The 9,715-nt window shown below is 47.6% G+C and overlaps 2 long non-coding RNA genes across 5 annotated transcripts; one reads left to right on the forward strand and one right to left on the reverse strand.

Moving 5' to 3' along the window:
• Nucleotides 1–2,505: 2,505 nt before the first annotated feature.
• Nucleotides 2,506–8,394, forward strand: LOC127311744 (uncharacterized). 4 transcript variants are annotated; one of them, XR_011749837.1, is made up of 6 exons: nt 2,506–3,305; nt 3,420–3,478; nt 3,823–3,894; nt 4,408–4,583; nt 4,683–4,796; nt 8,257–8,394. It is a non-coding gene; the product is annotated as an uncharacterized lncRNA (long non-coding RNA). The 4 variants fall into 4 exon arrangements; XR_011749836.1 differs by lacking the exon at nt 8,257–8,394 and having other exon boundaries at nt 2,506–2,918; nt 3,033–3,305; nt 4,683–5,021; XR_007857830.2 differs by lacking the exon at nt 8,257–8,394 and having other exon boundaries at nt 4,666–5,021.
• Nucleotides 5,156–8,441, reverse strand: LOC127311745 (uncharacterized). Its single transcript, XR_007857833.2, has 3 exons — nt 8,303–8,441; nt 6,376–6,728; nt 5,156–6,231 (listed from the first exon to the last, which is right to left on the reverse strand). It is a non-coding gene; the product is annotated as an uncharacterized lncRNA (long non-coding RNA).
• Between the last annotated feature and the right edge of the window lie 1,274 nt (nt 8,442–9,715).

Genomic DNA, 9,715 nt, shown 5'->3' on the forward strand with positions numbered 1-9,715 from the left:
GATTGCATCTTGGCTTGGATTGCGTGTTCGCGGTAGGAATTTTTTTTTGTTTTCTATGCAATGTTATCCTACAAGGGCGACCACTGCGCCCTTTCCCAGGCGGAGTCCGGGTTCGGCGGGCTCGCCGGCATGCGCAGCCGTGCCCTCCGCGCGGACTCACCGCGGAGCTGCTCCTCCGCTGGGGCCTGCAGCTCCGCCTGTAGCCGGAGCGTGGCCAGGCGCTCCTCCTCCGCCAGGCGCGCGGCCCGCGCTCCTCCTCCTCCCGGAGCGCCGCCCCGACGCGTTGCCTCCTCCCGACGGCGCGCCGGCTCGAGGAAGGCCCACGCCTCCGCCTCGGGCGTCCTCCTGGGCCTTCTGGCCGCCTCCTCCCGGCCCGGAGGCGCGCATCGTCTCGGCGAGGTGCGACCATTTGGCCAGCTCGTCGAGATCGCTCTCGCTCGCGGGACGCCGCGAGCGCCGCCTGCAGCCCGGTCGTCCTCCTCCGCCCGGGCACAGGGGCTGGTGCGGGGCCCGGGGCTGCTCGCCGATGTAGAGGCCGCCGGGCGGCGGCCAGCCCGCCTTGCGGGTGTGCGTGCCGGCGCGCGCGAGGCCGCGCCGTCGCGGAGGTGAAGCACGTGTGCCGGCGCGCATCGTGCTCCACCTCGAACCACAAGTCCCGATTGGGACTTGCGTCGCCATAAGCGGGGTCCCGCCGGAGGTCCGCCGGAAGCCGTGCGCGGCGCCTCGGATCTCCGCGATGCGGGCGCGGCCGGACGTCGGGATGGGCGGCACCGGAACCCGATCTGGGCTCGGGTGCCGCCCGTGGGGAGGTGCACGTCCCCACGGCATTGGGACGCCGGCGTCCCGTAACATCTGCGCCACCGCTACGATGACGTAGATCCGGTCGCGTCTGGCGTCGCCGGCGGCCCCATTGCGAACGCCGGCGGCGCGGCCGGCCGCTGCCGGCCTCGTGGTCGTTGGCGGACGGCTCGAACTCGCGCCGGGGCCATGGCGGCGCGGAAGCTTCGAGCTCGCGCGTGCGGCCGAGTGGAGAGAGCGGGGACCGGATAGGGATCCCCTTCCCGATCCACATTTAATAGGGCCGGGCACCGACAGTGGGCCAGCCACGCGGACGAGGCGGACACGCGAGGACGCCGCGTGCCATCCGCGGCCACGCAAACCCGGCCCAGATTTGGGCCGGGTTTGCGTCGTTCCGGACTCCGCGGCCGTCCGCTTTTGCGGTGCGTCCCCGCGTTGGGCCGCGTTTTTGTCCGGCTCGACCCAAACGGACGCGCGGGCGCGGTTTGGGTCGCGCGGTTGGTTTGCGTCGTTCCGGACTCCGCGGTCGTCCGCTTTTGCGGTGCGTCCCCGCGTTGGGCCGCGTTTTTGTCCGGCTCGACCCAAACGAACGCGCGGGCGCGGTTTGGGTCGGGCGGTTGGAGATGCCCTAAGGTTACCTCATTTTTCCTTGTCCGTTGCCTTACCAAAATGCACAAAGCAATGGCATGCCTCAATGCTCTCAAGCAGCCAGAATGATTGAGACAATGCGGCACCACCTGGTCGCCTAGATCCAGGGTCTGGCTGCGCCTCGATCGGCATAGATCGCACTGTCCCTCAAGGACACAGCACGCACGGAGCACGCTGCACGCAGCAGCAGCTCGATCTTCAGTCGTGCGACACGGAAACAAGAGCTTCTCCAAGCACATAGGATCGAGCACGCGCGCACCCACCGATCTATGCAAGTCGCAGCTTCTTCTTTATAAGAGAAAAATATGGAATCTAAGAATCAGTATAATATTCTGAAGAAACAATCCAGTTGCGCCCAATGATCGTCATTAGGAGGTTCAGAGGCGACCTTGATCGGTGACGTCGCTGCTCTTTGGTCCATACATTCGATCAGTTCCCGGCCCTAAAAAACACTCGAGGTCGGCGGTGTCGGGTCGTGCGAGATCTTCACAAAATTCTGCTGTCGACTGTCGTTGGAACCGGAACATCGAAGCCATCCACCATGCCAAGGATCTGCTGAATCTATGTATGATCTACTCCTCTCGCACGTCGTTGCTCGCATGCATCATTGCCTGCCAACGAATGTTGTCCAACCATGCATGAACCTGCCAATCAGGATTGCAAATCGAGACCATGTCTCTTCCTCGTTTCGGGGAGTAAACTGTATAATATATCCCTGATCATGATTATGCTTCTGTCATTAGATCTCTCCGTCGATCGCCGGGAGAATATAATCCTATCTGAACCGATAAACAATGTGCAGCAGGTGCGAAGGACTGTAGACGTAATGTGCATAGTTAAATGATGAGTTGTTTTGTGGTACCCTCAAATAAATAATAGCTATTAATTTTCGTCCATCCAATGGTCCAAAAAATTTCATACCACAGCTGAAAACGAGAGAGGTATGTTACATACCTCTCACAATTTTCGCACCTAAAAAATGAAAAAACATCGGTGGGCCGGCCCAATTGACAGGCCCAGCCCAGTAGATTGGTCCAGCCCCATTAGCTGCCGACCAGATCGTGGGTGCGCATTCCTGTTCGTTCTTCCACCACGAGAGAGGTTCCGCCGCCGCCGTGTCCATCCCAACTCCGGCGCCACGACGGTGGACAACGGCTCCTCGGCCTCCATCCTCACCATCGCGCGGAGGATCTCGGCCTCTCCATCCCCATTCCCATCCCGACTATGCCGTCTGCGCCGCGGTCGGCGTCCGGGTCGTCGTGACGGAGGATCTCGGCCTCTCCATCCCCATTACCGTCCCCACTCCGCCGTCTGCGCCGCGGTCGGCGTCCGGGTCGTCGTGGCGGAGGATCTCGGCCTCTCCATCCCATTCCCATCCCGACTCCGCTGTCTGCGCCGCGGTCGGCGTCCGGGTCGGCCTCCCTCAATAATATATCTTACTTTTGCTCAGGGAGCTTTCAACCATTTTTGGTGTATGTTTATGCAGGAAGCCTCCCATTTCTTATCCCATCGTCACCATTCTACATTTTTCATGGTTCTCTGGAATAAATCACATGCTGATTTAGAAAATAACATTCTTATGACAGGGTCACCTTGATGAGCAATTTCGTCAGGTGGAGGACTTGCAGGATGAAGCTAGTCCTAATTTTGTGGAAGAAGTTGCTGTGTTGTTTTTCAAAGATTCAGGCAGGCTAATATCAAACTAGGGTTGCAAGCGGCGCGCCCGCAAAGTCCCGCAAACAGAAAAATTAGAGCAAACCTGGTTACAGATTGAGTCAGATTTAAAGAAGAGCTAGTACAATTTGTTGTCCCGCAACCCGCCCCACTTGCAGCCCTATATCAAACCTTGAGCAAGCTTTGTAAGTACCAAGTATAGGGATAAGAGCCCCTTTACTGAATGAAAAAAGAAACATATTTAGACCATGCAAGCTGCAATTTTAGACTTAACTAATTAAGATCTGAAAGCATTGCAGGGAGAAGTACCCCAGAGATTTCAATAGGTGGGATGCATACATGCAGCAACTATGATCTGGTAACTACACAATTGGTGCTTGATATCTTTGTTCACTTGCCTATGAGGGATGTAGTGCGAAAGATTCAGCATCATCGGCCTTCAGCTTCATTCTTTTGCATACCACAAGAACTATCATGACTTTGAGTTTAGCTAGGCATGTAGGGAAGCTGGCACACCCTTTCTTGAACCATATTTTTTGTTCTTCAAATGAAGGCTAAGAGTACTTAACTAATTGTCTTCATTTCTCTGGCTTAAGCACTCTTGATTTCTGGGAAATGCCGTTGAATGAAAGCATGACTCTGGACTGTTATGTGTTTGGTAATAAATTTGATCTAGCACTGACATTTGACAACTCGATACAGCATTGGTGCTTCTAGGATGAAGAGTGAATGCATGTCATTCAAAGATAACTGTGGGAAAGGAAATGTTGAAGGGTCCGTCTCTCACACACTCCATACTGATGCTCAGTCTTCCGAGACTTTTATCTCTATTTTCTAGATTTAATTTGTTCTGTCTTGTCGATAAAAGAAATCAAGTACACTTCTCACAAAGTTTGCATTGTTGTAAACCAAAACGTATCTCGTGGAACTGAATCTCCATCTGTTGTTGCTTCTATCTCTCTGAATTCTAGAGTACTAGGGCCAGGTTTCGCTATATTAACATGCCGGATTATGCAGCCCCTTGCAACCATTTGAGGCAATCTCAGATAGATGTTCACTAGGCTACAACCTGGATAGCAAACTGGCATTTCCTCATATGCCGCTAATAAGGAAATTTAGTTACATTAGGATTCATAACTTTTGAAACTTATGTTTTAGTGAAGTCTAATAAAATGTTTTCAATAAATTTTCTGAATTGATTACATGTCATTTTGCTGTAGCTTTCATTGACATATAGGTTATATGATAGTTCCAGTAATTCCTCCACCTCAATATTTTTCCTTGCAGTATCTTTACTACTATCTGCCGGAAACTGAGAAGCATGAGAGGATCTGATGCTGCTGGAATAGGCGCTTTTGATCTTTATATATTACAGAACATAAAGAAGATCAGCAAAGGATGAAAAGCTGACATAAAATATTTGCTGTATTTCAGAGCATGCTGAAGCAAGGTGATTCTGAAAGGTATGGTCTGTTTTCAAAATCTAATCATAATATATTTGTCATATTTCAGCTTCCAATGTTTATTTTTTCTTTTGCGAGTAAGATTGGTAATATTAGCAGATTATGGATGGCACTGATTTCTACCCTGACGATGACGAAGACCTGAGCCGCAAGCATAAGTTTAAGACCTGGCGTGGCAAGATCGACGGCACAGGTCCCGGTCTTTATGGCGAGGCATGATCGAAATTTGCTATGATCCTTTTCTCTGGTGTTTACTTTAGTTTTACAATGTTCCGAACTAGAGTTTCGTACTACAAAGTCTTTACTTTAGTTTATAATGTTTCGAACAGAGTTTGTCATTTTGTCCGATCGAGAAATCTGGCGTGTTATAATCTTTATCTTGTATGATTCAAAATACTCTTTATGCTACTTTTCAAATAGTTCAATTGCACTCTCAAACTCAGCCGAAGTAGACAAAAGAAATTCCTCGCTCTAGTGTATAGTTAGTTACAAACGAGAGACTGCTAGATTTACAAACATTAAATCAGACCCTAGCTTTACAAAAAAGGGGAATACCAGAGATATAGGTGATGTACTGTAATTTTTGAGCCCATAACTGAATTCCAGGAAGCTGGTCTAGAAAATAATTACAGAGCAGCATGTCTCGGGCGGGCAAAATCCACATATTTATTCTAGCGGAAAGGAAAAATAATAACTCCCACATTTTCACAGATATTTATTTTCTCAGGAGCAGCTTGTCTAATCTAATCCATCTCCGTTACATGGATTAGAATAAGAGACAGGTAAAGCAGGGGAGAAGTAAAAATACATTAAGCACAAATTGCAAGGTTGAATTTTAATCAAAACCACATCACTTCAGCCTTGTTGCTGTCTGCCTCTGGACTGACGAAACACCTACATCAGAACGCTTGTTTGCTCCAGTATCCGCACCCTGTCGGGCCTGTTTTGTCCTTTGTACTATCAATTCCAGGCTATGTCTGTTACACTATATCTTTCTGAGAAAATCAATGTAGATCGGTAATACGAAAATACAATCCATAACAGTACCATATCATTCAGAAATCCACCTGTTAGCTGATGGTGCAAAATTAAGTCATTGTCTTATTCAGAAATCCACCTGTTAGCTGGCCTATATTTGTAAAACACCAGGGCTATAATTCAGAAATACAAAATTCACAGACAACTGTAATAGAAATCAAAGATAGTGAGCAAATTCTTTTCCGATTCCCATGTTCACAGAACTTGACAGGAATACTCCACAACAACAAGCAAACTTAGAACGCCATTATCACTGGTTAAAGCTGCTCCTTTGTCTACACACTCTCAGGCTCTCAGCCCTGATACTTTGTACCCACTAGCCCACAAAGCAAAGCTATAATACTAAATCAGATGCACAAGGAAATGAGAAAATGGAAAGTCAGAGCAGAGTTCATCTATACTGGCGTATGTCATAAAATTGACACTGAACACATATGTAACTGACATTTCAGAATAAGCAAATAAGAAAATGTGTTTCGTGTTTCAGAGCTAAGCCTAAAACCTTATCAGAACATCGCCACATCCATGTACCAGAATCATCACACGTTGGGAAGAGAACCACCTTCGGAAGACGACACAGCAGCACCTTTTGCTTTAAATCACATACCACCTGGTATATGTTTAAACAAAAGAAACAGTACATAATACATATCGTATACTAGAAATAATATTGGCGGAAAAATATAGATACAATGAAGATAACATTTGGTGTTCATTACATGCAGCACACAATTTATTATTATGGTACAGTTACCTTAGTCCGGGGGTCTGAATCTCTCATGGAACGCCTTAGGCCTCTTCTTAGATGGAGCACCTTTTGGCTTTATCGGAATTGGATCGAGAACTTTCCCAGTAAAAGCTTGGTTTGCCCCTGAAAAATATGCAGGCAATGGACCAAATGTTCTGGAAGCAGTATTGACATCATTCTCGCCATCCTCAACACTCTCTTCGTCATCCAACGAAATAGTGTTAAAAAATTCCATCACTCTATGTGATTCCTGGATGCTCAATGAAGCTTTGAATAGAAATGTATTCGCCTTGTTTCGGAGTTCGCGGTACCATGTTACTCTTCACTCTCCTCGTCGCCAGGGCCTTGACCATCCATGTCTGAAAACCACAATCATAAAAATAAGATTCATGTTACTAGTCTAGTAAAAAGGATATGTTGTTTCAACTTTCAAGTGATAGGTCAAGCAACTCTCATACATTTAGCAGTAGTTCTTGTATATATTTTATGCAATCCAAATATAATCTTGAACAAAAAGACATTTGAGAATTTAGAATTTAGATTAGTCTGCGCTATCATTGATGACCTACTGTCGCTGAAATGAACAGCTTAGTTGGTTCTAGGGTGACTTGACACAACGATTTCATATCTCTGCAAATAACTTCTGTACTTTTCTCTCTAAAAGATGCAATGAAGTGCCTAGTTTCAAACCTAGGACTAGGTCTACAAATAAGGTTCGCTATATGCATGACTTATCATGTTGTGAATTTATCTGCAAAAGAAATTTTCTGAATTTGGTGCTTACAGGCTACATAACAGCTTAATTAACATCCAATAATCTGCCAACACCACATAACTAAGGAAGCAGTGTATGCATCACACTCGCAAATCAATGAAATAGAGGTAACAAATTTGCAGGATAAACATGATTATTTAGTATTTATATGAAAATACCTTTTCAGAATGACAGTAAATCACAAAGATAAAAAAAAATATTGAATTGAGGAGCTCCCGCTTCCGATTTCATTAAAAATGAAACCAAGTATCACTTGCGTCCATTACAACTTCATCCCACACCTTTCCTCCAAACTCCTAAAGTTTGACTAAATAGAACCAGACATCATACATGTATCTCTCTAAGTAAATTTCGATAAACTCAGAAAGCCTTTACAGTACAACAAGGATTTGAATCTAAAACAAACTTTATCACAGAACAATGTCTTCCCTTTTGGAACATCTCTTAACATTTTTCCTCCACCTTTTTTTCTATATGTGATAAACTGATTACGAATAAAACCAACCTGTACAAAGGACGGCATTAGACTCAACAATCAGACTACTATGTCATGATAATTGTAGTTTCACAAGCCACAACATGCACACCTGCACATGTGGAGCTAGCAATGTGAGGCACGTCACCATACATAATGTCTCTACACCTCTCGACAGCTAAGCTTTTATTCTCTGAACTATGGTTGTTCCTAAAACACTGTATCATAGCTGTTTTTGCCTTCTTATTCAGGTCGGCCAAGCTCTGGGCCTTTCCACTGTCTGGTCAGGGGGACGTAAGAAAATGAAAATCAAATTTAAGCAACATCATCCTACAAAAACAGGATAACAGTAGTATGAAGCCAAATTGCTTTGTTGGTCAACTCGCATCCACCGAGTAGCATAACAGGATAACAGTAGCATAACAGTAGTATGAAGATGCTAGTTTGTAAGCACATGAACAAAACCATGCAGTAAAGTGTTAACACCGAGTGCTGTCACTCTCCTCTGTTTCGTGCCTTCTTAAATTTGATTTTCATCCACTATATACACCCAGTATGATTGATCTATCTCCGCCATTGCCTAAAACTGTTAAAGGTTGTGGATGCATACTTACCCACCAATTCATTCCTGTCTCAGGTGGATTGGAAGTATTGGATGGGCCAGAACCAGAGAAATAGGCTACCTGGTGTCGGCGATGCAGGACTGGGCCGATCCGCTGGTGGCGGCGGCCGCCCACGATGCAGGATGGCGTGGAGTCGATGGCGGTGGTCGCCCTAGATGCAGGAGGACGGGGTGTCGATGGCGGCAGCGGTCTCCACGCGGGACGACGGGATCTCGAGGGTGTCGACGGAGGCAGCGGTTGCGCTCCGCGCAGGACGACGCCGACGGGATGCCGTGATGGCGGCGGCGGTCACACGACGGAGGCTGGCGAGGGTGTTGATGGAGGCTCGCGAGGGTGTCGACAGAGGCGACGGTTGCGCTCCGTGAAGGACGACGCCGACGGGATGGCGGCGGCGGTCACGCTCCAGGGAGAACGCGATGTTGAGGGAGGCCGGCGACTGCTCTCGTGATGGAGCCTGCCGACTTCTCTCCTGCTGGGCCAATTGTTGGGCCCGTTTCGGGACAGCTATTTTTTTTCCGATGGTGTACTTGTTGATGGGCTGTCGGGCCGTTTAATCCTGACCGTTGACTAATCATACCTCTCCCCTTACCAGCTGTGGTAAAAGGTACTGTAAAAGAAGCCTAAATGATACGCAAACAGAAGCAGGGCAACGTCTGATATGCATGCATGCCACGACTCACTCGTCTGCCAACAAAGCATATCAAATACTAGTACTTCTAAGTGTAGGAGTATTATCTTATGCGATCCTCTGGAAGATTGTTAATAGCATGGCTACTGAACTACGGGGGGAATATAATGAACAAATGCAATCCTAGCTAGTGGCAAAGCAGTTAGGCGTGCAGCGTGCTAGCTAGTGTGTGTGGTGACCCAGCGAGCTGTCTGTCCCAACGGTGTGTCACTTGCTCTGACTGCCTTGTGTTTAGTGGCAATAATTGGAATCTAGGACAGGGTTCTGTGCCCTTGTGAGTGGCGAGCGTGTTAATTTTTTTCAGCCTCAGGCCCATATGGGCTATTTTATTCAGACTCAAGCCCATAAACCATTCATGAAGACAACTTGTATGCATCCACGTACGCCAAGTTGATGGCATCGCAATCATGGATCAGGGTATACACACACATACACACAGCTTTAATTTGCACAAAGGAGCTAGAGAAATCAAAGCAAGAGCGGCCCAGACTAGGATCGACGAGGGTTTATAATAGTCTTGTGCAACCGAAGCATGCATGAGATATGCGAGAGGATTATTTATGAGATGGTTGCTATGATTGATCGGCAGTGATTCCGTTGGCCACTTGCTAGTACTACTAGCTACTAACTGAATGCGGCTGTTTGCCACGGTTTTTTGTTTGGCTCCGATGATGCGCGGGGAATTGATCCATTCATACTTTTTAAGTCTTTCAGCTTGAGTTGATATGCTCCTAATAATATTGTGCTATGATGCTATTACTAGCTCCTGCGAATAGTTCGGCACC

The sequence above is a fragment of the Lolium perenne genome, chromosome 7, assembly GCF_019359855.2.
Source record: "Lolium perenne isolate Kyuss_39 chromosome 7, Kyuss_2.0, whole genome shotgun sequence".
In the NCBI taxonomy this organism is placed as follows: Eukaryota; Viridiplantae; Streptophyta; class Magnoliopsida; order Poales; family Poaceae; genus Lolium; species Lolium perenne.